The sequence below is a fragment of the Callithrix jacchus genome, chromosome 2 (genome assembly GCF_049354715.1).
Source record: "Callithrix jacchus isolate 240 chromosome 2, calJac240_pri, whole genome shotgun sequence".
In the NCBI taxonomy this organism is placed as follows: domain Eukaryota; kingdom Metazoa; phylum Chordata; class Mammalia; order Primates; family Cebidae; genus Callithrix; species Callithrix jacchus.
In genome coordinates this window covers 137,583,281-137,610,640 of record NC_133503.1, presented here as the reverse complement: position 1 = coordinate 137,610,640, position 27,360 = coordinate 137,583,281, and the positions used below count along the sequence as shown (strand labels likewise).

The window sequence follows — 27,360 nt, the reverse complement described above, 5'->3', positions numbered from 1 at the left end:
CTAACAGGCCGGGGACCAGTTCTGGTCCCCAGTACGGGAGTTGGTCCCCTTCTGGAGAGTCTAAGGACAAGAAGAGGAGCGCTTAAAAAGGTAATTGAAAAAGTAAGCCAGTCCAGCATCAAACCAAAAGTCATTTTTTTTTTTAAAAAAAAAAAAAGCCTACATTGTTAAATGCATGCATTTTCACAGCTGTTGAGAAAGTGGGAAGGAAGCCTTATAATAGGGATTTTGCTGAACAGGCAACAGGGCAATACTTGTTTAGGTTATATGTTAAGTCATCTAATGGGTAGGGCTTTACTTTGATCCACATTGATAGAAGACAGACGTCTGGCATCTATCTACTTGTTTCTACAACAAAGTATGGCCACCGTTTCAGAGAAGCTGACAGTCACACCCGGCCCAGTTTTTGTAGGTAAACAGTGACTTGCCACCAGTTGTCTGTCCAGATTTTGAGGGCAGTGAAGAGTAGTAGGAAGTATTCCACCCAAATTACATGGAAAGTGAGAAGTGAGAGTATATTGTTCTGTTTTGATTTTTTTTGGTACATATTTTAATAACTATTACCATAGCAACAGCAATATATGTTGCTTTTTTTTTTTTTTTTTAGACAGAGTCTCACTCTGTCACCCAGCCTGGAGTGCAGCGGTGCAATCTCAGCTGACTGCAACCTCCACCTCCCAGGCTCAAGTGATTCTCCCTCTTCAGCCCCCTAGGTAGATGGGACTACAGGCACATGCTACCATACCCAGCTAATTTTGTATTTTTTGTAGAGATAGGGTTTTACCATGTTGCCCAGGCTAGTCTCAAACTCCCTGGGCTGAAGCTATTGGCCCACCCTGGCCTCCCAAAGTGCTGGGATTACAGGTATGTGCCACCATGCCTAGCCTATATTTCAAATCTCTCATAAAAGTTTAGCATGAATATTACCTCTGAAATTGGTAACAGTCTATGGAGCTATCATGCTTTATATTACTGAACTAGCTATTTTGTTCATACCTAAGCTTCAGTTATCAGCTAAATAGGGCTGAATGCTCTTAAAGGGATCTACCTCCTCACTTCAGAAGTCTCCACTGATTTAATTAATATACCAAATCCATCTGGAAGAATAATTCTGAATTGTCTGTAGACAGACCTATTTGAGAATTTCCTCTACTTTGCCCCACCCTACAGCCACGTCTATACTCCATTCAGGCATTTTCTTTTGTGGCTCTTTCCAAGTCTCACCCTCTCTTTCTTGACACTCTTCAGGTCTCCCCCATTTGCTTTAGCATTTCTTCCAAGGACCATCAATATTGATTCTTTGTCTTGGTAGCCTCAGCTCTTGCCACTTCTCAAGATGCAAGCAAGGCTTTGAACATTCAGTCCATCATCTACTCCCTTCGCAATTTTTGGCATACCCAAGTACAAGTGAACTGTTTGCTTAATATTTTAATAGATCAATTTTTATTTCTTAAATAAATAATTTTTAAAAGGAAACTGTTTATTACTACCCAAAATAGCAAATCAGTTTCAATTGCCTAAAGCAAAGGTAGGTGTTATTTAATTCTACCTAGATAATGCTGCCAGTTGAAGCTTTGAGTTTAAGCCTACTCTCTCTTTAAAAGGAGATTAGCAAATGTTACATAGATGCACTTGCTAGAACCAAAAATGACTCCTGCTTACAAAAGAAGGTTTGAAAGAGAATTGGAAAGAGTGTAATTTTCTCATTATGTAATGACTTATCTGGCTGAATATAAGCCAGATAGGACCTAGAACCACCACGTGAAATCTAAATATTAATTGTCACATGCTTTGGAAAACACTACTCTATCTTTCTCAGATTACCTTATGGTTTTATGCTTTCTTATTCTTCTGTGCCTCAAATGCTCTGCTTTCATTATCACCTAGTTGATTCCTTCAGTGTTTCAGGACCCAGAAGAATTTCCCTGCTATGCACTTTCGGGGGAGGTATGATGTCCCTTGTATTAATCTAGGTTCTCCAGAGATACAGAACCAATAGGAGATGTATCTAAGTATCTATGCATGCTCACACACACACACACACACTTACACACATACATCATACACACAGATATTCATAACAAAATGAGAAAATATTTATGACAATTACAGGGCTCATTTCTGAAACTGGTCATGTGGTCAGAGTGGGTATTTCTGACGACTACCTTCTTCTACTACATACTGTATTTCCTTTTTCTTCATAAGCACCTCAGCTGGCTGTGGTTCTTTACCTGGTGGAGTGACACAAACTTTCATTCCTGAAGGGTCTGGACCATTCACAGTCCTGCCTGGATTGGGTTGTGGTAGCTTTCCATTGACTTAATCACAGGACATGGCAATACTAGAAGACTCCCTAAGGAATCTCCTGTATTCCAGACAAACCCTTCCTTACCTCCATTGTGGAATACAGTCCAGTTTCCACTTGGTAATCAGGATCAATCACAGCCAGCACTGTGACTCCCTTCTTTACTTGTTGACTCTGAGGCATGAGGAGCCCAAAGTGTCCAGATGGCCGTCTTTACTTCTTGTTCAATGGGATCACTGTTGTTTCTCTTGGTGAAAACATTCCTCCCTCTGGAACTAAGACCTCTAGGCTAACAGAGCATAAAGTCACAGGAACAAGAAGCGACAATGTTGCTAGTGCATTATTGGGCTTAATAGTAAGCAATGCCACTCCCATTTTTACACCACAATTCCTGGACCTAAGAATCCTAGCTAGGGGAGAAACAGCACCCGCTATTAGCTGGTTCAGAGCATATAGAGCCTTCCAGAGAACCTTGCCCAAGCCATGCAAGGTATCATCACCTAGCTAGTGCTGTAACTCAGTCTTCCAAAGGTCATTCTATAATTCTATCAAGCCAGCTGCTTCAGGCTGGTGAGAAACATGGTAAAAACAGCGAATTCCACAAGCACGGGACTATTGCCACACTTCTTTTACTGTGAAGTGAGTTCCTTGTTTAGAAGCAATGCTGTGGGAAGGCAGGCACAGTGGCTCATGCTTGTAATTCCAGCGCTTTAGGGGGCTGAGGTGGGAGGATCACTTGAGGCCAGGAGTTCAAGACCAACCTGTACAACATAGGGAGACCTGTTCTCTACAAACAATTTTAAAAAATTAGTCAGGAGTGGTGGTGTTCTCCTACAGTCCCAGGTATTTGGGACACTGAAGTGGGAGGATCACTTCAGCCCTGGAGGCGGAGGCTGCAGTGAACCAAGATCGCACCATTGCATGCAGGAAAGGCAAATCCATATCCAGAGTAAGTGTCTATTCCTTCAAGAACAAAATGCTGCCCCTTCCATGATGGCAGTGATCCAATGTAATCAACCTGCCACCAGGTAGCTGGCTGATCACTCCAGGAAATGGTGCCATACTGAGGATTCAGTGTTGGTCTCTGCTGCTGGCACAGTGGGCACTCAGCAGTGGCCATAGCCAGGATGGCCTTGGTGAGTAAAAGTTTATGTTTCTGAGTCTATGCATAACCTCCATACCTGCCATTATGGTCACTTTGTTCATGAGCCCACTGGGCAATGACAATGTGGCTCGGAAAGAGGCTGACTGGTATCCACAGACTGGGTTATCTTATGCACTTGGTTATTAAAACAATAATCTGATAAGTTTACCCTTTGTTGAGCAGTCAAGTGAGACATAAAAATCTTTATTTTTTATTTTTTTTGCCCATTCAGAGAGGTCCATCCATATACTTATTTCCCAGATTTTCTTGTCCCCCAATTTTCTAATCATCGTCCTTCCAGGTCCCTGATCATCCAGCCAAACCACTGGCCATGGTCTATGAATTGGTATATAATCATATAACTGACCGTTTATCTTTCCAAGCAAAGTGAGCAACCAGGTACACTGCTCAAAGTTCTACCCACTGGGAGGATTTTTATTCATCACTGTCCTTCAGGGAAGCTCTGGAAAGGGGCTATAGTGCTGCAGCTGTCAACTTACAGGTGGCACCTGCATATTGTGCAGAACCATCTGGAAACCAGGCCCAAGTCTTCTCTATGTCTGTCAACTGTCAACTTGTGGGAAACTCCCCATTGAGCCATAGATGCAGGCTAGGAGAGATAAAGTAATAAAACAGCAGTGGGGTCATGGTCATTTGGGCCACTTCTTCATGTAACTTACTTGTGCAGTGAAGGCCTACTTGAACATGATCACGTATATGCCACTTCTATTTGATAATCAGATCTTGCTGTTCATACCCAACTTTATGGCCTGATGGGTCAGATTACACCCAGCTTATGATAAGCATCTCAGGTTGCATGGTAACCTCATGGCCCATGGTTTAGCATTCAGTCTCTAGTAAGGCCCAGTAGCAGATCAAGAGGTATTTCTAAAAAGAAGAGTAGTTATCTGCAGAAGATGACAGGGTTTTGCTTCAAAATCCTAAGGGCTTGTGTAGTGATTCACCTTCAGGGGTCTGCCAGAGGCTCCAAACAACATCTCTCTCTGCAGACACTTCAAGCCCTTTGGATCTGTAAGTTACAAGTATATTATTGTAAGTTTAACTAGGTGATGACTCCAATTGTAGCTGCTTCACCAGATGTGGTTTCATCGCTTGAGCAAATTAACTCAATCTCTGGTACCTGGTATGCAACTATCAATCTGGTGCATATTTTTTCTCCTTACCTGTTAGTAAAGACCATCAGAAGCATTTTGCTTTTAGCTGGCAAGGCCAGCAATACACTGCCACTGTTCTTCTGAACACAGCAGCTTGAGAGCAGCTTGCACAGCAGCCTGGACCTGTCACAGAGCCTTCTCTCATCTGGACACCACTCAAAAATAGCAGCTTTTCAGGTCACTGAGTAAACGTGCCAAGTAGGACACACAAATGAAGAACATATTGCCTCCAAAATTCAAAGAGGCCCACTAGGCATTGTGTCTCTTTCTTGGTTGTAGGAGGGGCTAGACGCAACAACTTATCCTCCACCTTAGAGGGGATGTCTCGATATGCTCCACACCACTGGACCCTAGAAATTTTACTGATGTAGGAGGACCCTCAATTTTTGTCAGATTTATTTCCCACCCTCTGACATGCAAATGTCTTACCCACAAGTCTAGGGAGTAGCTGCTACTTGTTCCTCACTAAGTCCAAGCAGCATGTCATCAATGTAATGGACCAGTGTTATATCTTGTGGAAGAAACAGGTGAGCAAGATGCCTGTGAACTAAACTATGACATAGTATAGTCTATCAGGAGAGCTGATAGACTCCTGAGAAGGACAGTGGCAGTGTATTGCTGGCCTTGCCAGCTAAAACCAAAATGCTTCTGATGGTCTTTAATAACAGGGATGGAGAAAAAATATGCACCAGATTGATAGCTGCCTGCCAGGTATCAGAAGCTGAGTTAATTTGCTCAAGCAATAAAACCACATCTGGTAAAGCAGTTACAATTGGAGTCATCACCCAGTTAAACTTACAATAATTCACTGTCATTTTCCAAGATCCATCTGTCTTCTGCACAGACCAGATAGGTGAATTGAATGGGGATGTAGTGGAAATCACACCCCTGCATGCTTTAAGTCCTTACTGATGGCACTAACTTCTGTAGTCATTCCAGGAATGCAGTATTGCTTTTGGTTTGGTCCAGATAGAGGCAATTCTAGTGGCTTCCATCTGCCATTTTTCACCATAATAGCTTCATTCTACAGAACCAATGTGGGGGTTCTGCCAGCTGTTGAGTATATCTATTCCTATTATGTTTTGAAACTGGGGAAATGATCACAGAAGCATTTAGCAATCCACTGTAAGATAAACCTCAGTTAAAACCCCATTGAGCTGAGTGTGGTGGTTCATGCCTGTAATCCCAGCACTTTGGGAGGCCAAAGCGGGTGGATCATCTGAGGTCAGGAGTTCAAGACCGGCCTGACCAACATGGTGAAACCCCATCTTTACTAAAAATCCAAAATTAGCTGGACATGGTGGTTCATGCCTGTAATCGCAGCTACTTGGGAGGCTGAGGCAGGAGAATTGCTTAAACTCGGAAGCAGAGGTTGCAGTAAGCCATGATTGCACCATTGCACTCCAGCCTGGGCAACAAGAGTGAAACTTCATAAAAAAAAAAGAATTAGCTGGGTATGGTGGCAGGCACCTATAATCCCAGCTACTCGGGAGGCTGTGGCATAAGAATCGCTTGAACCTGGGAGGCAGAGGTTTCAGCCAGCCATGATTGCACTACTGCACTCCAGCCTGGTGGATAGAGTGAGACTCTGTCTTTAGAAAAACAGACAAAAAAACCTCCATGAATTATGTGACCTCCATAGCCAGAGGTCTCCAGCTCCCAGGCCACAGACTGGTACCACTCCATGGCCTGTTAGGAACCAGGTCAAACAGTAGGAGGTGAGTAGCAGGTGAGTGAGCAAAGCTTCCTCTGTATTTATAGTCGGTCCCCACTGCTCACATACCACTTGAGCTCCGCCTCCTATCAGATCAGCAGCAGCATTAGATTCTCACAGAAGCGTGAACACTACGGTGAACTGTGCATGCAAGGGATCCCGGCTGTGTGTTCCTTACGAGAAACTAATGCATAATGATCTTTCATGTCTCCCATCACCCATAGATGGGACCATCTAGTTGCAAGAAAATAAGTTCAGGGCTCCCACTGACATTATGGTGAGTTGTGTAATTATTGTATTATATATTATAATGTAATAATAATAGATGTGCACAATAAATGTAATGTACTTGAATCATCCCCAAACCATCCCCCCTCTTCCAGTCTGTGGACTGCTACCATAAGCCCTTCCTCTGACCAGTGGACCATTGTAATGTTTTGGGTCACCTAAAATTAGTGTCAGTTCAGAGCCAGTGTCTGAAAATTCCGATTATTTCCTTTGCCTTAGTGCACAGTTACCCTGGTAAACAACTGTAGGTAAACAGCTGTATGTCCCTCTGGTGAATATTGAGGAAAAGATTAACATATAAATTTTTCATAATATACTGGGGTCTTTCTTCAAGGGGATCCTACCTCCTCTTCATCCAAAAGGTTTTGGGTCAGTAAACTAGCTTGTCTGAGCATTGATTACAGAACTGTGACTCTCTTTTTCTCGTATGATTCAGATTAGACTTCTGTTCACTTAACCTGAAACTTTTCTGTTTATATAGGTCAAGTAAAAGTTTAGTAGGCTTCCTAGTTTTCCTATTTCACTTCTAGGAACGCCATGATCAACAAGTGAACACTGTAGATCTTTGAACCAGGTCATTCTCATGGCTGCTTTGACTCTGCTTTTCATTGTGGTAACAACGCCCACCTTGCTGTTGGTGGTTGAGTGTCGCCACTTGGCCCCTGCAACCTGGGAGTCAATTGTACCCATTGTATTTAGGTCTTTAAATTCAGTGACTGTGGTTCCCACTGTGAGGTCTGGCCTACACAGAAGAGCAATCTCATGAAGCTTTTCAAGGATGCTGGGGGCTTCTCTCACAAACTATTTCTCACTGAACTCGAGTATGTCTTCTGGGCCCTCCCTGTGTGGGTGAGGTCTTAAATGACTACTCCAGTTGAACACTGCAGTCTCCCTAAGCCTTTGGATTCTTTCCTCTACATTAAATCAACACACATCAATTATGTCCAATTCACTCACAGTGGTTCAACTTTTGCCCATGTTTCTTTTATTTATTTTTTATATTTATAATTTTTGTTTTATTGAAACAGTCTGTCATCCAGGCTGGAGTGCAATGGAGTGCATGGTTCACTGCAGCCTTAGCCTCCCAGGCTCAAGTGATCTTCCTGCCTCAGCTTCCTGAGTAGTTGGGACTATGGGTGTGCACCACTATGCCTGGCTAATTATTTATTTGTTTATTTTTGGTAGAGACAGAGTTTCACTGTGTTGTCCTGGATGATCTCAAACTCCTAGGCTCAAGAAATCCTTCCAACTTGGCCTCCCAGTGTTCTGGTAATGCAAGCATGAACCTGGTCCCTGTATTGTGTTTTTATTTGTTTGTTTGTTTGTTTTGAGACAGGGTCTCCGTCTGTTGACCAGGATGGAGTGCAGTGGTGTGATCATGGCTCACTGCAACCTAAATCTGGGCTCAAGCAATCCTCCAGCTTTGGGCTTACAAGTAGCTGGGACTACGGGTATGTAAACCAAAATTAAATTCTAAGGCCCACCCACCAATCATCTGAATGGGCCCTGAAGGAGTTGCCCAAACTCAGAGCTAAGGTACCAGCAGGGGCCCATTAAAAGCCTCTCCAGTGGTGAGCTTCTCCTCCAATGGAACCGATAAGTCCTGAGGCATGGACCTTGCTTTGGTTGACAATCCTTGATTTATTCTGAGCTGTTTTTTTTTTTTTTTTCAGTCCTAGGAAGTTGTTATTTAGGATCCTAATACTAGTTCAGAGATGCATTTGAAAGGGTCTTCTCCATTGCCTTTTTCCAGACAAGAAAAATGTCTCCCTTTTGGGCACTCCATTTGGTTTCTAGTTTGGAGGTGCATTCTAAAGGGTCTTCTGCATTGCTTTTTTTTCCCAAAATTGAGCTCAATTGGCCTGTCTGCACATTTTTGTGAGGAGCTGAACTGCATTTTCCTAAATAAATGAGATCGAGCTTCCTCAGCTTGGAAGAGAAACTGCATTTTGCTCCTCTCAGCCAAAAGTCACCCCTGGGTGACTGGGAGCTGAGTGGGGGGCTTGAATTCCCATGATGTGCAGCAGCCCCCCAACCAAATTAGTTTTAAAAGGTTCATCCAGAAAATGCATATAAAAGCTGATCACTTCACGTTTTGAGCCCTCTTGAAGATGCCAGACCTCTGGAGAGAGAAACTGAGACATATAAGAGTATGGATAAATGACTCAGTGGTGAAATACTGAGGAGTCCCTCCCACAGTCAGCACGCTTTGATCCACTATACTAAATCCTAGGCCACAGCTCAGTTCCTCCTTTTAAGAAAGAAAAAGAAAAAGATGCAAATCAAACATGCAGAAAGACAAGAAGAATGACCCACTTTCGAGCACCCTGTTGGTTTCATGGTGCTTCTACCTGCAAGTGTTTGTGTAAAATGAAAAAGTTTGAGGGCATGCCAGGTTTTCTAGAACTCCAGCTGGTTACATATTATGGTCTTTTTCAGCACATCTTAAATTGATGGGCAAATTACACCAAGGAAAATTTCAGAGCCCAAAGGTTACCCAAAACTACAGAATTCCTAAGTTGTTGTATTAGTCTGTTCCCATACTGCTATAAAGATACTACCCAAGACTGGGTAATTTATAAACAAAGGAGGTTTAATAGACTCACAGTTCCACATATTGGGGGAGGCTTCAGGAAATTTACAGTCATGGTGGAAGGAGAAGCAGGCACCTTCTTCACAAGGTGGCAGGAGAGAGAAGTGTACGCAGGAAAAATGCCAGACACTTAGAAAACTGTGATAACTTTCACGAGAACAGCATGGGGGAAACCACCCCATGATCCAATCACCTCCCTCCCTTGACACGTGGGGATTATAGGTCCCTCTCTTGACATGTGGTAATTACAAATTGAGATGAGATTAGGATGGGGACTCAGAGCCAAACCCTATCAGTTCTTGATTTTTCTATTTTCTTTTCTGCCTGCTTTAAATCTGCTGTTACCTTTGCAATGAGATAAAAACCACTATTTGTATCCAACTGTCTTTTTGTGTTTGCAAACCAGTGAGTTTGTATTAGTATCTCATGGCCAGAGTTCTGAAATAAAAGCTATAGGATCTTTATTTGGATGAGTGTGTATGTGTGTCTGCTGTTACCTTTGCAATGAGATAAAAACCACTATTTGTATCCAACTGTCTTTTTGTGTTTGCAAACCAGTGAGTTTGTATTAGTATCTCATGGCCAGAGTTCCGAAATAAAAGCTATAGGATCTTTGTTTGGATGAGTGTGTATGTGTGTTTATGTGTACATACACGTAATTTAGGTTTTGGCCACAAGGTGCCAAATTGGCTTACAGATAAAGACTACTAATAAATTAAATGATAAGCCCAAATGCTTTTCAAGTTCACATGACTTAAGTAAAATCTTCAATAAATAAGCTGGCTTTAAAATTATTGGTAAAGTAATATTAGAAAAATCTTAATAATTGGGCTGGGTGCAGTGGCTCACACCTGTAATCCCAGCACTTTTGGAGACCAAGTAGGTGGATCACCTGAGTTCAGGAGTTCAAGACCAGCCTGACCAAGATGGTGAAACCCCATCTCTACTAAAAATATAAAAATTAGCTGGGCATGGTGGTGGGCACCTGTAGTCCCAGCTACTAGGGAGGCTGAGGCAGGAGAATTGCTTGAACCTGGGAGGTGTAGGTTGCAGTGAGCTGAGGTCGTGCCATTGCACTCCAACTTGGGTGACAGAGCAAGACTTCATCTCAAAAAAAAAATTGTCAGCATTTTTGTTTCTATTTATTTATTGACTGATGGAGTGAGTCTCCCTCTGTTGCCCAGATTGGAATATAGTGGATGTTCAATCTCAGCTCACTGCAACGTCTGCCTCCCAGATTCAAGTGATTATTGTGTCACAGCCTCCCCAGTAGATGGTATTACAGGCACACGCCACCATGCATGGCTAATTTTTTGTATTTTTAGTAGATATGGTGTTTCACCATGTTGGCCAGGCTACTCTTGAACTCCTGACCTCAGGTGATCCGCCCACCTCAGCCTCCCAAAAGTGCTGGGATTACAGATGTGAGCCACCGCACCTGGCCTGTTTGCATTTATTGATCAAGCAATTTCATATTTATCCCTGCAGAATACTATAAGGTGTCAAAATTTGCCATAAGGGTTATAAAACTAAAAACCCAGCCCAAAACAGAATGATCTTTGCTTGTGTAATTTTTTTATAAATAAGACATTTAATATAATTGTTGGTTTAATGAAAGTAGCTAAATTTTGAATTATTGGTAAAATACCCATATATTTAACCTTAAGATTTTACTTAGGTAAACACTTGAAATTCATAGAATATCAAAATGATGGTCAGGCACAGTGGTTCACACCTATAATCCCAGTATTTTGGGAGGCCAAGGTGGGCAGATCCCTTGAGGTCAGGAGTTTGAGACCAGTCTGGCCAACATGACAAAACCCCATTTCTACCAAAAATACAAAAATTATTTGGACATGATGGCATACTACTGTAATCCCAGCTACTCAGAAGGCCGAGGTGGGAGAATCACTTGAACCTGGGAGGCAGAGATTGTGGTGAGCTGAGATTGCACCACTGCACTCCAGCTTGGGTGATAAAGTGAGACTCTGTCTCAAAAAAAAAAAGTCAATGGGCAAATAAATTTAAATGATGACTATCATAGTTTTCATAAATATTCTAGGTTACCTATTAAATAAACAAGTAAATGTAATGGAATAAATGCTTGTAAACAAAATTTCATATAATTTAGAATCTAAGGTTATATTAAGTAACAGATCGATATCTATCATTAAATGGGTAATTTCCAGCTTAAAAATTATAGGGAAACATTTTTTAAAATGCGTTCTTATTAAGAGCTAAATAATTTTTGTCTAATTCAAAGATTATTTAAAGGTTATATATAGAATAAGATAAAAGGAACCAGGAAATAAGAGAGATATAAAGAAAGTTATAGATCTAAAGAGGTAAGAAAGGTTAAAGGTAATTTTGTATGAGAAAAAAACACTTCAGTGACAACTACTAGGACTTTGGACTAGAGAATTTCCACTTCAGGGGCATTTACCGCCTTGCTATGGAATGTTAACTGAAGCTACTCCTATGCTAATGGAAATAATGGTGCCAAAAAGAGTTATGTGATAAAAATAAAAATGGCTTATATAGGATCTTGCTATCTAGGGATGCAAGGAGGAGATACTCATGAGCAGGAAGACTGTTTTCCTAGGACTGACTAACTATAGGGGGCTGCTAGACTCTAGCGCCTCTCACCTAAAAAGAATTGCTTGGCTTGTGAGTGACAGTTTCAAGGCAAATAAACATCTTGTTTGGAAGCCTGCTGCTATGGTTAAAGAAGAGTCAAGGAAATCTTTTTGAGTTATTTATGGTTCAGAGCAATTGGGTAAAACATGGTTTTGTGAGCGAATTTCTATCTGAGTTCAAATTTTGGAAAAATAGTAAGAGTTTTCTTTTAAAGAACAATTGGAGACACTGGTTATCTTACCAAGGCTTTGACTAGAATAATGTATTTTTAAATAAAGTTCCAGCAAAGCCAACTTAAAAAGGCCTATATGGCCAATCAGTTCTTGCTGCAGTTTATGTGAATAATCAGGCCAAATACAATAAGCCTAAAACTTACTTTGCAGGCCAAGCACTGTGGCTCACATCTGTAATGCCAGCACTTTGCGAGGCCAAGGTAGACAGATTGCTTGAGCCCAGGCATTCGAGACCAATCTGGGCAGCCTGGCAAAACCCTGTATCTACAAAAAATATAAAAAATAAAAACAAAAATAAAAAAATAGCCAGGCGTGGTGTTGCATGCCTCTAGTCCCACCTACTCAGGGGGCTGAGGTGGGAGGATCACTTGAGTTGTTTGAGATTGAGGCTGCAGTGAGCTGAGATTATGTCACTGCACTCCAGCCTGGGTGACAGAGACAGACCTTGTCTCAAAAACAAACAAACAAACTTATTTTGCACATAAATTAGTCTTACTATAATTTCTCTTTAATAGGAAAGTAGGGCTAGAGACGGAGAAATTGTTTCAAAGAAAAAGTGTAATACTTGCTAGTAGACTTCAGCCCTCACTTTTGCTTCTGAGTGCGGATTGAATCACGGATTATTTTTTAGCTGCAATAATCCTCTAAAGAGTACCAGATTATAATTTTCATCATATTTTTAGCTAGTGCCTTAATGGAATAAGTTCCTTTTTCTGTTCTGACACACACTCTTTTGATTGTCAAATTATTAGTGTTATTTATTTCTCCTTGTTTTACATCCAAGGAAACCACCAGAATCATGGTATTCTGAAGACTAGAGATGCGAGTCTTCCTCATTTGGCATCCCACTGGGCCCACTGTGTTATTCACTGCAAATGCCCCTCCCTCTAGATCCAGGAGCTATTGCAGAAGAGGTGGGTGTGTGTGATTGTAAGGGCCAATTTTGAAGGATAAAATTAGTTCAGACCCTCCAAATCAAGGATGGGCACACAGATGTCTAAACAGCTGGTAAAACAAGGGACTTTGCCTTCTGAGCTATTATGTAGCACCTTTTTATCCATCTCAACCATAGAGAATTTTCTGCCTTTTGCAGAATTAAAAGAAAATCATTACTAAGGGGATATAAACATATTTCATGATAAAACTTCCTGGGTGTAATACTCCTAATTATGAGATTTATGCAGGTAGATATTTATTTCAAAAATGTGTATCAGTTGTCTTAGGGCAAATTACTAAAAAGAGCACAAAAAGCACTGCAGCACAACAAAAGTCTCAAGTGTCTTAGCTTAAAATGTTTTAACGATGTGTTATATACCTAATTGCTGTAATTCTGTAACTAAAACCGAGATCACGGTAGCTCAGTCGGTTTTGTAACCTTGCCCTTGGATTTTTGTTTGTTGGCTTTTTACTTAAAATTTTTTTTAGTAGGTATCAAATTGACTGGATTTAGAAAAAAGAAAAGAAAAAAATTTAGGTTTAATGAATGCCTATCCACACTTATTCCCATCTGACCTAAAACATTTAAATTGGCTTTAAGTCTTTTAACTGTAAGTCCCTTGGCCATAGTGGGTCCTGGGGTAGGCAGACATTCAATGCTATGGGACAAAAAGTTTGGGGGCCATTGATGTTGCCTCTGCTTAATCTTGGTCAGAAGTAAGAGAATGTAAACCAAAAATAAAATGCTAAGGCCCCCCAACCATCTGAATGGACCTGTCCTCTCAGTCAAGGGCATTCCAAAGTTAATCTGAAATGCAATTCAGACCATGATGGAAAGGGGGAGCCAGACATGCCTCATTATACCCTCCTCTCTGTTGGAATCACTGATAAACAGACTCTAAGTCTGGTTGAAAAAAAAACATTTACAATTAATTATCTCTGAAGCCTGCTACCTGGAGGTTTAACCTGCATGAAAAATCTTGATCTCCACAACTCCTTATTGCAACCAGACATTCCTTTCTATTGATAATAACTCTTTCAACCAATTGCCAATCCGAAAATTTTTGAATCAACTTATAACTTGGAAGCCCCACTTGCAGTTGTCCTGCCTTTCTGGACTGAACCAATGTACATCTTCTATGTATTGATTGATGTCTTATGTCTCCCTAAAACGTATAAAACCAAGTTGTGGCCCAACCACCTTGGGCACATGTTCTCAAAATCTTCTGAGGGCTGTGTCACAGTCCATTGGTCACTCATATTTCGCTCAGAATAAATCTCTGCATGTAGAATTTGACTTTTTTCATCAACAGGTGCATGTCACCATGTCCAGCTAACTTTTTCCCTTTCATTCTTGTTTTTAGATGCACTTTTACTATGTTTCCCTGTCTGGTCTGGTCTCAAACTCTTGGGCTCAAAAGATCCTCCTGCCTTGGCCTCCCAAAGTTCTGGAATTACAGGCCTGGGCCACCACACCTGGCCTGGTCCATGTTTCAGTGAACCAACCAACCAACCCACCCACCCACCAACCAACCAACCAGTTAGAGGCCTCTCTACCTCTCCAAGCTGTAACACTAAATATAAAACTTCTGCTTAGTTAGTTCATATCAATAAATCAGCCTGATCCAACTTTACATTCCTTCTACTATTTATTCTACACCCTTAGTATCCATTCCCACGTTTCCCAAATTTTGTCTGTATAAATTAGAAAACTCCAGTAGTTCTTTGGAAGTGTAGTACGCCTCCTCATTTTGTCTCACCTTTAGGGGCCTTCTGAGACTCAATCCAGTTACAGATCTAGAAGCAGAGAGGTGATGGGCATGGGCCTGAGGAGAATCAGCATTGTCTTGCGTAGTAACTGCCTCAAGGGAGCTCACTACAGTTTCCTCAGGGAATGCAGGGTTCATCCTCTCAGAAGAGGGTGGAAAAGCTGCTCTCACTAGGGGTGGGGAGGCCACTTCTGCTGGAGATGAAGAGACCTCTTCCACTGGCAAACAAAATGCATCAGAACATAGGGCTCAATATCCCCATCCCAATTTACAGGATCCCTTTCTTTCCTAATTAATGTCCTCACTTTAACAGAAGACATCATACAAAGCTGAGAGTTCAGTTTGGGTTTTAATTCAGCCAGTCTCAGGATGAAATTCGGCGTTTGACTTTCAGCAATCTCAGCTTTCAGCGCATAAAGGTCTCCCACAAGGCATACAAAGAAGCCTTCAGGTCATCTATATAGTCCTTGAGTTACAGCTCAAATATCTGAACTCATCTTTTTCTTTCACAGTTTTGTTCAACAACATTAGGAGCAACCAGCCAATCTTATACTCATTAGTTTCTTAAAAATGTTCAAAAGCATTAAATACACAGTCAATCAGCACCTTTCTTCTTATAAGTGGTTTATTAGGAGTATCCAAGGCGGATACATTGCATATCTCTATTGCCAATTCACACCATAAACTATCAGTGCTCCCTTTAACAGTCATTAAATAGAGTCATTTGTGTCTTCAGTCAGATTAGAGAGCATTCCAGAAACTTCAAACCCAATTCAGAAAATTCTTCCTGCCAATGAAAAGAGTCAAAGTGTAAAACATTTAAAGAAGTTTATTCTGAGCCAAATGTGAGTGACTAAGCCTTGAGGAAGAGTCTCAAAAGGACCTGAGAACATGTACCCAAGGTGGTTGGGTTATAGCTTGATTTTATACATTTTAGGGGGACAGAATTTATAGGCAGACATCAATTAATATATGTGAGGTATACATTGGATCGGCCTGGAAAGGTGGGAAAATTCAAAGGGGTGGGGGACTTCCAGGTCATAGATGGACTCAAAGATTTTCTGATCAGCAATTTGTTAAAAGTTATAAACTAAAGATCTGAAATCAATAGAAGTGTCTGTGTTAAGATAAAAGGTTATGGAGACAAAGGCTCTTATTATGTAGGTGAAGTCTCATAGGTGGCTACCCTTAGAGGCAATAAAAGGCAAATCTTTCTTATTCAGACCTTTAAAAGGTGCTAGACTCTTAGCTTACCTCTTCAGGATCAGAAAAAGACCTAGAAGGCCGGGCGTGGTGGCTCACCCCTGTAATCCCAGCACTTTGGGAGGCTGAGGCAGGTGGATCATGAGGTCAGGAGTTTAAGATCAGCCCGGCCAACATGGTGAAACCCCATCTCTACTAAAAATACAAAAAAATTAGCTGAGCATGGTGGCAGGCACCTGTAATCCCAGCTACACAGGAGGCTGAGGCAGGAAAATTTCTTGAACCAAGAAGGCAGAGGTTGCAGTGAGCTGAGATCACACCACTGAACTCCAGCCTGGGCAACAGAGCAAGACTCAGTCTCAAAAAAAAAAAAGACCTGGAAAGAGAAGAGGATTCTCTACAGAGTGGAAATTATCCCCACAAGACACAGCTTTACCATTTCAAAATAGGTCAAAGAAATATATTTTAGGATAAAATAATCTCTTTTAGGGCCTGCCATCCGTCATGTGATGCTATACTAGAGTGGGAATTTGGTATGCTACTGTTACCAAGAGTCTGTTTTGTTAGTCTTAAGATCTCTGTTTTAATAGTAATGCTGGTCAGTTGTGCCTGAATTCCAGAGAAAGGAGTGTACAATAAGACATCTCCAGTCCTTCCTTCCCATCATGGCTTGAAACAGTTTTTCAGATTTACATTGGAATCCCCTTGACTGAGAGGAGAGGCCCATTCAGTTGATTGGGGAGGTTAGAATTTAATTTTTGGTTTACAATTCTTAAGATTCTGTTCCTCTAGAACCACTCCTGATACCAAAATGCTTCCACAGTACCTTGTCTGCTTATATCAAAGCACATAACACCATATGGCATTTATCAATTATTTGTGTGTCGCCTCCATTAAACTAAGAACTTCTTTAGGGCAATATATTAGATGCTTGGGTTTTCATAACAAAATACTATAGCATGGGTGGCTTAAACAACCAATTTATTTCTCAGAGTACTGGAAGCTGGAAAGTCCAAGATCAAAGTGCCAGTGAATTTAGTTTTCGGCTGGGTGCAGCGGCTCACACCTTTAATCTCAGCACTTTGGGAGGCCAAGGTGGGCAGTCTGCTTGAGGCTAAGAGTTCGAGACCAGCCTGGACAACATGGTGAAACCCTGTCCCTACAAAAAATACAAAAATTATTCAGGCATGGTGGCGCATGCCTGTAGTCTCAGCTACTTGGGAGGCTGATGTGGGAGAATCAGTTGAACTTGCAAGGCAAAGGCTGCAGGGAGTCCCAATTGCACTGCTACACTCCAACCTGACTGACAGAGCAAGACTGTGTCTAAAAAAAAAAAAAAAAAAAAAAAAATTAGTTCCCAGTGAGGGCTCTGTTTCACACTTGTAGATGGCAATTTTATTGCTGTGTCCTCATATGGCTAAGAGAGCAAGTGAGTTCTGGTGTCTCTTCCTCTTCTTATAAGAGCATCAGCCCTATCAGAGTACGGCCCCATCTTTATGACTTCATTTAACTGTTACCACATCCTCACAGGGACTAATTCCTAATACAGTCACATTAAGGGTTAGGGTTTCAACATATGAATTTCGAGAGGACACAAACATTCGGTTCATATCAGGCAGAGCTAGGTCTTTTTGAGCCCTCAGCACTGTACGCTGGCACCTAGCCACTCAGTATGTATTTACTGCTACATACATGCATAAGAGAATACCTAAACACGTAAATGAATCATTCTATCAGCAGAAACATACTAAGACAAAAGTTCTCAAATATAGGTAATCAGAACTGCCCTGGGAAACTTGGTAAAAATAGACTTAGACCCTGTCCCCATTCTGCTTCAATGAGCTTGGGACTCTGCATGATTTACTAACTGTCCTGGTGATTATGATACACACCAAAGTTTGAGAACCTTTTTAGGTAAGAAAGCAGGTTCAAAGAGGTTAACTATTTGTTCAGCTTGATTTAAGCAGAGGTAAAACTGAGATAGTTTAGCATAACTTGTGACGGTTTTCAGTTTAGTCTTTATAATATGCATGAGAAGACTACTTATGATAGAAATAGAAAGCTACGATTCTGTTTTCGTCAGTACAGTAAATACACAAACCCATCTACTGATTTATTTGAATCAATAATTTGTTTTGAATCCTTTAGTTTGTTGCAGGATGAAGTCTGAAAATTATACATGATACTTAAAAAGTCACAGATTTTAGTTACAACTTAACATGGGCTTAATGCAGTCATGTGTTTAGAAGTGTGCTCAAAAACAGACTGTATTCTACAAGAAAATAATGAGAATACAACATTTAAATTTTGAATCAAAACTATAGGAGACTGAGAATTATTATTTTCTACCACCCAATTTACATTTTATAGCAAAAAAAATATTATGCTATAGGCAAAGATTAGAGAGTAATTAGGAAAAACAGATGCTACTGCCCAGGCCAGACCTTGGTGTTAGTTTAGTTTCTTTTCTTTTTTTTTTTTTTTTGACAGGGTCTTGCTTTGTCACCCAAGCTGGAGTGCAGTGGCACAATCTCGGCTCACTGCAACCCCCCATCTTCCAGGTTCAAGTGATTCTCCTACCTTAGCCTCCCGAGTAGCTGGGACTATAGGAATGTGCCACCACGCCCAGCTAATTTTTGTCTTTTTTGGTAGAGATGGTTTCACCATGTTGCCCAGGCTGGTCTTGAACTCCTGAGCTCAAGCAACTCACCAACCTCAACCTCCCTAAGTGCTAGAATTACAGGCATGAGCCTTCGTGCCAGGCCCTATTTACCACTTCCAATGCTGTATCAGATTCAATAAAATTCTCTAAGTTGTAATGATCTACTTTATCCTACTGATTTATATCATCTTTGTGCAGAGAGGTTTTAACCACTTATTTTTGCTGGGCTAGGTCCAGAATCCAATTAAAAACTTTTTTGGTCCTTTACAGTCTTTCTCCAGTCCATGTGAGATTGAAACAACAACCCTGACACCTACCTTTCATCATTAAAAACAAAAATTAAAGATGAATTCTAGAGCCAGTTGTGAAAACTAAAACTGTAAGAAACAAAGGAGAATGTCTTCACAGGTGGATAAAGATTTCTTAAAAAGGAAGAGAAAGTACTAAGAATAAAATTACAAAATAATACATTGTATCTTTCTTTTAAACTGAAATTCTCCACTTTTATAAACATTAAAATATTTACTCATTTGCTTTATCCTATAATATACAGAAAATGTTTTCTACTTCACAGTACCAATATTACAACTAAGTATAAGTTCTCCAGAGAAATAGTATATGTATACTCTATCTATCTACACACAAGCATAGCATTGAGAGAGAGAGAGAGAGAGAGATGGTGTGGGGAGCAGGGGAGATGGAGAGTATAAGAAACTGGCTTACACACATTTTGAGGCTATGAAATCCCAAGCTCTGCAAGCTAGAGGCCCAGGAGAGCCGGTGACATAGTTCTAATCCCAGCTCAAAGGCCTGGGAACCAGGAGAGTCAATGGTGTAAGTTTCAGCTTGATTCCAAGTCCAAAGACAGGAGAAGACTGATGATCCAGCTTGAAGACCATTAGGCAGAGAGAGTAAATTTTTTTCTTGCTCAGTCTTTTGTTCTATTTAGGCCTTCAATGGACTGGATGAGTCCTGACAAATTGGGAAGGGTCATCTGTTTTCCTCAGTCTTACTGATTCAAATGTTAATCTCATCCAGACACAGCTTCACAAACACATCTAGAATAATGTTTAACCAATTTCTCAGCACCCATAGCCCAGTCAAGTTGACATAAAATTAACTATCACATTACTGTGAGGTTTAATTTCTTTCCAGTTCTTTATTCCTTTAAATATATTCCATTAAGCCTGGGAGCAGTGGCTCACACCTGTAATCCCAGCACTTTGGGTGACTAAAGTGGGAAGATCACTTAGGTCCGGGAGTTCAAGACCAGCCCGGGCAACATAACAAGACACTGTCTCTAAAAATTAATAAATAAATAAATAAATCCCATTAAGATTGAAGAATGTGCATATTGCATTCAAGTCATGTGAAGTCATTAATATCAGTTTTCATAACTTGATATACAGTTATGTTCCTGTATTTTCAATTTTAGGATTTGCTTTTTTCACTTTGATTTTATTTTTTAATATACAAAAGGTTCAGAAATCAAAACTAACTGAAAAGATATACTTTGAGAAGACTTGCTTCCTTCTCTATACAGGTAACCCTGTAATCTATAAGTAAAAATATTTTTTTAATTTTATTGTTTATTCCATTGTTTACTTTTTTCCCCAAATCATCTCTCTCTCCTACTTACCTCTTCTCTAACACAAAAGGTAAAATATTGCATATGCTGTTCTTTATCACACAGTACTCTTAAAGTACTTTATCACATAGTACTCTTAAAGTTCTTGCTTAAAGAACAAATTTGAATTTGTTCAATTATTTCACTTTGATTATACACAAAAGTTATAGGTCCACTGAGCGATAATGCCAAGGAAACAGGACAGACAGCCTAAGAACTAGCTGTTGCCATTTGCATTAGTCAACTATTGCAACAATGCTGTGTAACAAAGAACCTCAAACCAGTATTTTACAATAATAAGCATTTATTTTCATGCTCATGGATCTGTAAATCAATTGTATGGGCTTGGCCGGGTGGCTTTATGACTGAAGACAGGGTTTAGGATTGCTCCACATGTTGGTTCTGGGGTCCATACTCAAGGGTCTGTGGCTACATGAGGCATCTTCTTTTCATGATGATCACAAAAGAAAGGGCGTGAGAAACCATACAAGCAACATCTAAGATCTCTGCTTATCTCACATTTGCTAATATTCCACTGATAAAAGTAAGTTACTTGGCTGAACCCAAAAGCAATGGGCAGGGAATTATGTTCTCCAACTGGTTAGAGGCAGACAAAATGGATATCTGCTGAACAATAAATCTAAACTATCCCCCAATATTAGGGTGTGCACCCTCTCTCTCATTTCCTTCTTTCTCCTATTTTGCTCCCTTTCACCTTTGTGCCTGTGAATGTTTCTGTGTTCAAGTCATTTTAATAACTATTGCCTGGTCAGGTTAGGGATAAAGAAGTTGATTATAACTGAGATTGAAGAATGGTCAATTCAAATGTTAATTTACATTAAGCACTGCCTCAGACTAAGATGCCTTCGTGATTCCTGATATTTTAACTCTATTCTTATATTTGCAAAATAAAAATGGCCAAGGGAACTCTTTGGTTTTTTTCTGTGTGCTCTGCACAGCTTATATATGTAAAATGCCTAAGAACTAGGGGAAGAATGGTAGGAGATAAATTTTAAAAATAGTAGCAGACTATGTGTGGTTTTGTAGGTCACAGTAAAGAATGCATTTTATTCTAAATGCAATGAGTAGACATTAAAATGCGTATGTAAGGAAAATTTGCTTTAAAACTACAGAAAACAAAAACTTGTGTGGAGCACGAGTTGCAGAAGGCAAAGTGGAAATGGGGAGGTAAGTTAGGAGGCTGTTATAGTAGCCTGAGTGATGAGGATCGTCTGCATTAGGGTGGTAACAGTAAATATGGCTAAGTGGTCAAATTCAGAATTACTTTGGAAATAGGACCAATAAGATTTACTGCTAGATGTGATGTGGGAGCTTAAAGTGGTAAAGAGTTGACTCTCAAGTGTTTTGACTAATGGTGGATGGAAAACATGTTTCTGACATAAACGGTATATTTGAGGTGTCTGTTAGTCACATGGATAGAGATACTGTGTGAGCAGCTGAGTGGCTTTCTACCGAGCATCAAGGGCAGAGTTGAGATAATCATATTCCATAGTAGTCAGCAGCACTGTATAATGGTTATGAGCACAGAGGGTGGAGCAGACTGCCAGGGTCTGTGTTTCAGGTTTGCCACTTACCAGCACCATGGCCTTAGGTAAGTTACTTAACCTCTGTGTGCCTCAGTTTTCTGGTTCTGTAAAATGGGAGTAATGGCATCTTACTTCACTGATCAAATGAGTTAATATAAGCAAAGCACTAAGAACAGTGCCTAATATATATTAAAGGCTATCTAAACATGCTATATTATTAGCACATTGTCATTTTCAGTCCATGCAAGACACTGTCATTGATTTTTCTTCTCTGATCTTTATTCCCATTCTATTTCTCCATAAAGGTATCCACTGTAATGTTGAAATATGACCTTAAATATGCATTATTTCTTTGCATTATATATCATGTTATGTGTGCTTTTCCTTTTAAGAAATTTTGTTGTTCAGTATAACAAATACAGAGAACCATATACACTCTACACATAAGGAGACAGACCCTTGCTCCCCACCCTAGAAATCTACCATATGCCTCCTCCCAATCATAACCCCTTTTTCCACAAGAATAACCACTATATTTTTTAAATTGTATTTTTAGTAGAGATGTGATTTCACCATGTTGCCAGGCTAGTCTCAAACTTCTGATCTCAAGTGATCCACCCACCTCGGCCTCCCAAAGCACTGGTGTGAGCCACCTCACCTGGCACAGAATAACCACTGTTCTTTTATAATTAATTCCTTTCCTCTTTAGTTTTATTACCTAAGCACACACACCTAGACACTATAGTTTTGCCTGCTTTCCTCTGGGTTTTTCATTTGATATGTTTCTTAGGTTTCTTTTAATCCAAAGATCCCCCTTACTCTTTTTTTTCTCCCCTTGTAGTTTTTTGTCCTCTATTTTCCTATAATCTAAATTTTTTTGATTCATTCTGTGAAATAATTTAACAAGTTTTTCTGTCTTTTGTATATTATGTAAATTGACAATTAGTTCAGCTTGGGGTCAAAAATTTATATGTTTCTGTTTAACAAGAGTCTGACAGATTTAACAGACCAGGAGAAGACATTTGCAATGACTAAAAAGGAAATAGATTAAGAATAAAAACTGTCATGTCCGGGAATCCATCTATTAAAGAATGCACATAACCTTCAGAAGGTTTTTAAAACGCTATTGAAGTACATAAAAGATTTGAAAAAATAGAAGTGAAATTTTGGGTAGGTAAGGTAGATTGGTACTCAGGTCCATTCCAATTTCTTTCAAGGTTGCCTCCTTTTACTATGTACATTTAGAAAGTTAAAAACTATATTACCCAGATTTCCTTGCAGTTAGTGTTCCAGAAGTGAATTATTTTTGCCAGCTAAGTACACTTAAGTAAAATTTGGAAGGTGGAAATGAGGCTAAAGCCTTTTTGTTTCCATTTTGTTTTTGCTGGAAAGCATGCTCAGGAGATATATTTTCTGCAGCAGCTTTCCAGAGCTCAGTCATTAGCTTTGTAGGTGTTGAATGGTACTTCCTATAACTATCTTCTTGACTCCTGAATTATAGCTACAGTGGTGCATTCTTCACATCAATAATTCCAGTTGTAGGATCCTGATTCTCCATCCTCCGGTTGGGTGAAAACAGTTGCAGCAGGTCTTGTGACAGCCTAGTTCTGGAGTGCAGGTTGAGTATCTTTTATCTGAAAATGCTTGGAACCAGAAGTTTTTCAGACTTGAGATTTTCTTTTTTAATATTTGCATTATGTACTTACTGGCTGAGCAGTCCTAATCTGAAAATCTGTAATCTGAAATGCTCAATGAGCATTTCCTTTAAGCGTCATGCTAGTGCTCAAAAAGCTCTGGATTTTGGAACATTTTGGATTTAAAATTTTAGGATTAGGTATACTAAATCTGTATTATCCTAGGATTCACTTCTGATAGCCCAGGCTAAAGCCCACTCCTCCAGTCCTTCAAACTTTGTAAAGTACCTATTCCTTATATTAAATCCCTACATATTAAAAATAGCCAGATTTGGGCCAGGTGCGGTGGCTCACGCCTGTAATCCCAGCACTTTGGGAGGCCGAGGCGGGTGGATCACGAGGTCAAGAGATCGAGACCATCCTGGTCAACATGGTGAAACCCCATCTCTACTAAAAATACAAAAAATTAGCTGGGCATGATGTGCCTGTAATCCCAGCTACTCAGGAGGCTGAGGCAGGAGAATTGGCTGAACCCAGGAGGTGGAGGTTGCGGTGAGCCAAGATCGCACCATTGCACTCCAACCTGGGTCACAAGAGCGAAACTCCGTCTCGAAAAAAAAAAAAAAAAAAAGCCAGATTTCCTACAAATGAATGCAGTCATACAATTAGAAAATATATAAAAACAACCAGGCGCAGTGGCTCATGCTTGTAATCCCAGCACTTTGCGAGGCTGAGGCAGGCAAATCACGAAGTCAGGAGATTGAGACTATCCTGGCAAACACGGTAAAACCCCGTCTCTACTAAAAGTAGAAAAAATTAGCGAAGTGTGGTAGCATGCGCCTGTAGTCCCAGCTACTCAGGAGGCTGAGGCAAGAGAATCGTTTGAACCCAGAAGGTGGAGGTTGTAGCGAGCCAAGATCGCGCCACTGCACTCCAGCCTGGGTGACAGGACAAGACTCCATCTCAAAAAAAAGAAAAGAAAAAAAAAAAAGAAAATATATAAATGTTTCCAAAATCAAGCTATACAATCAATCCCAATCAAAATTTCGAAATGGAACACAACCTAAAATGCATATAAAATGTATATAGAATATCTGCAAATATATCAGTCTCAAAAATGAAAAAAGGGAAATAGCCCTACCATCTATTAAGAATATTGAGTGGGACAGACGCAGTGGCTCATGCCTGCAATCCCAGGTGGATCACTTTAGGTCAGTAGAGACCAGCCTGGCCAACATGGTGAAACCCTGTCTCTAATAAAAATACAAAAATTAGCTGGATGTGGTGGTGGGCGCCTGTAATCCCAGCTACTCAGGAGGCTGAGGCATGAGAATCACTTGAACCTAGGAAGTGGAGGTTGCAGTAAGCGAGATCGCGCCATTGCACTCCAGTCTAGGCAAGAGTGAGCCTCTGTCTCAAAAAAAAAAAAAGAAAAAAGAATACCAAATGTATACATTAATTTGATAATTGTTGATGGTGAATGATGTGCCTATGAGATTTCCTTACTCTTTTTACTTTTATGTATCTGAAGTTTTCCTGAATAATGAAAAAAAGTTGGTCTATAATTCAACAGAAGTTAAGGTTAGAATTATAAGTTTGGGAGCCATCAAAATAAAAAACATTTAAAGCCATGGGATTGGATGATGCCATGTAAGAAGAAAAACAGAAAAGAGGACAGGGACTAAAAAGTGAGCAACTCATATTTATATTTAGTTGAGGAGGAAATATTTAGTCAGAGGAGGAAAATAACTGAAGTAGACTGAAACCAGCAAGGTAAGAGGAAAATCAGAAAAATGAGATGTTTTAGAAGCCTGGAGAAGAAAATGGTTCAAAATGTAGACATGGCCGAGTGTGGAACATGCTGCTCAAAGAGTAAAATGAAAACCAAGGATTTATCTTTTGGATTTGCCAAGTTCGAGATTCAGATCTTTTTTTTTTTTTTTTTAAGAGAAATTTTGCTATAAAGGGGAACACAAAAATTAAGTAGTGGCTGGAGAGGAACATAGCTTAAAAGAAATTTTTTTGTTTTGTCCTCTTTTAAGATGCCTGATTCTAAGGCCTATTGGTATACTGGTAGAATGTTGTGGGTGAATATGTAAAACAGATAAAGAGGGAGACAATCACAGAATCAAAGTCTTGAATGAAATAAGCAAAAGTATGAATAGAAGGAATATTCTTCCATGTATAGGAGGAGTGAAGGCAACATTTATAGGTTGAGATACATGTAGATGGATGGATTTGGCAGAGGGAAGATGAGGACAGTTGTATCTATCTTCATACCTTTAAACCTCTAAGCCTTAGTCTCCTTACCAGTATCATGGGAAGTACCTACATTAGATCTCTGTGAGGATCAAATGATCAAAAAGCAAGCACTCAATATTAATCTAGCAGGAAACCGTTATTTAGACTCCCAGTTCAATTCTCCATGAATGAACACGATTATCAATCTCTGATTTTGCATTTGACAAAATACCACAATTAAAAATGAAGGGTGTAACTTAATGAGGTTACACCTATTACAGCTGGTGCCGGGTAGGGTTTCCTGACACATTTTAACTAAGAGCTAAATTATGTATAGGCACTAAGTTGACAAAGATGTGGGTTCCAGAAGAGTTCAAGGAGGTTTAGAAACTGAGAAAAAAAAAAAAAGGCCATCGTGACTGCCACGCAAGGGCTAGATCATGAAACAACTAAAGCATGAAAGTATGGGAGTGTGCATCCTAAGTGATTTCCCAAAACCTCCTGTGGGTTAAAAGGGGGCTCAACAGCCCTTAAGAAATAAGCATTATAGGCTGGACGCAGTGGCTCACGCCTATAATTCCAGCACTTTGGGAGGCTGAGGCAGGTGGATCACAAGGTCAGGAGTTCCCAGTCTAACCAATATGTCGAAACCCTGTCTCTACTAAAAAAACTACAAAAATTAGCTGGGTATGGTGGCACACGCCTGTAGTCCCAGATACTGGGGAGGATGAGGCAGGAGAATCACTTGAACCTGGGAGACGGAGGTTGCAGTGAGCCGAGATCGTGCCACTGCACTCCTGCCTGGGCAACAGAGAGACTCCATCTTTAACAAAAAAAAAAAAAAAAAAAAAAAAAGAAGCAGCATTATATAAAGTGAGTATTTTGACTTTTGCTGAAGCTGACTCAAGTCCAACGGAGAGATGAAAACAATTCATGGACTTTGGTAAGACTATAAAGATATATACTTTGGTATATATCTTTGGTATATATACCAAAGAGGGCAAACAGGGTTCACCTTTCTTGCCTTCTCTATTGACAGACACCATCTTGAGTGCTGAGTAAATGATTCTTAGGCTCCCTGAAGCCCAGCAGGACAGCATGGGAGACAATTGCCCACATTTGCCATAGACTTTGGGAACATACTGGAAATGGCTTCCACATGAGCACAAGTTACTGATTCCGCCTCCTTGAGCTAAGATTACAATGTAGTATCGTTTTTCGAAACAAAAAAATCCCATATTTTTTAAAAGACTAGTACATAATTATTAAAAGAATCAGAATTTTCCAACTACTCAAAAAACAAGCAGAGGCAGCTGGAGTAAAAAATCAAAATTTTGGCCAGGTATCGTGGCTCATGCCTGTACTCCCAGCACTTTGGGAGGCCCAGGTGGGAGGATGGCTTGAGCCCAGGAGTTTGAGACCAGTCTAGACAACAGAGCAAGACCTCTGTCTCTAAATAGAAAAGCACAAACAGCAAACCAAAACAGAACATAAAAAGAAAATCGAAACTTATTTTCTTCCTATTAAGGAATCTTTGATATATTCAACACGTGGCAAACCTTTAATATCATAAAAGAACAAGAGAGAAAAGTAGGAACCAGGGGAAAATTTTTTTAAAAAGTCATAAGCCAGGCAAGGTGGTGTACACCTGT

The 27,360-nt window shown here is 40.2% G+C and overlaps 1 pseudogene; it reads right to left on the bottom strand.

Annotated features, from left to right (window-relative positions):
• LOC144581653 (uncharacterized) lies at positions 1-27,062 on the bottom strand (annotated as a pseudogene).
• Positions 27,063-27,360: the final 298 nt, after the last annotated feature.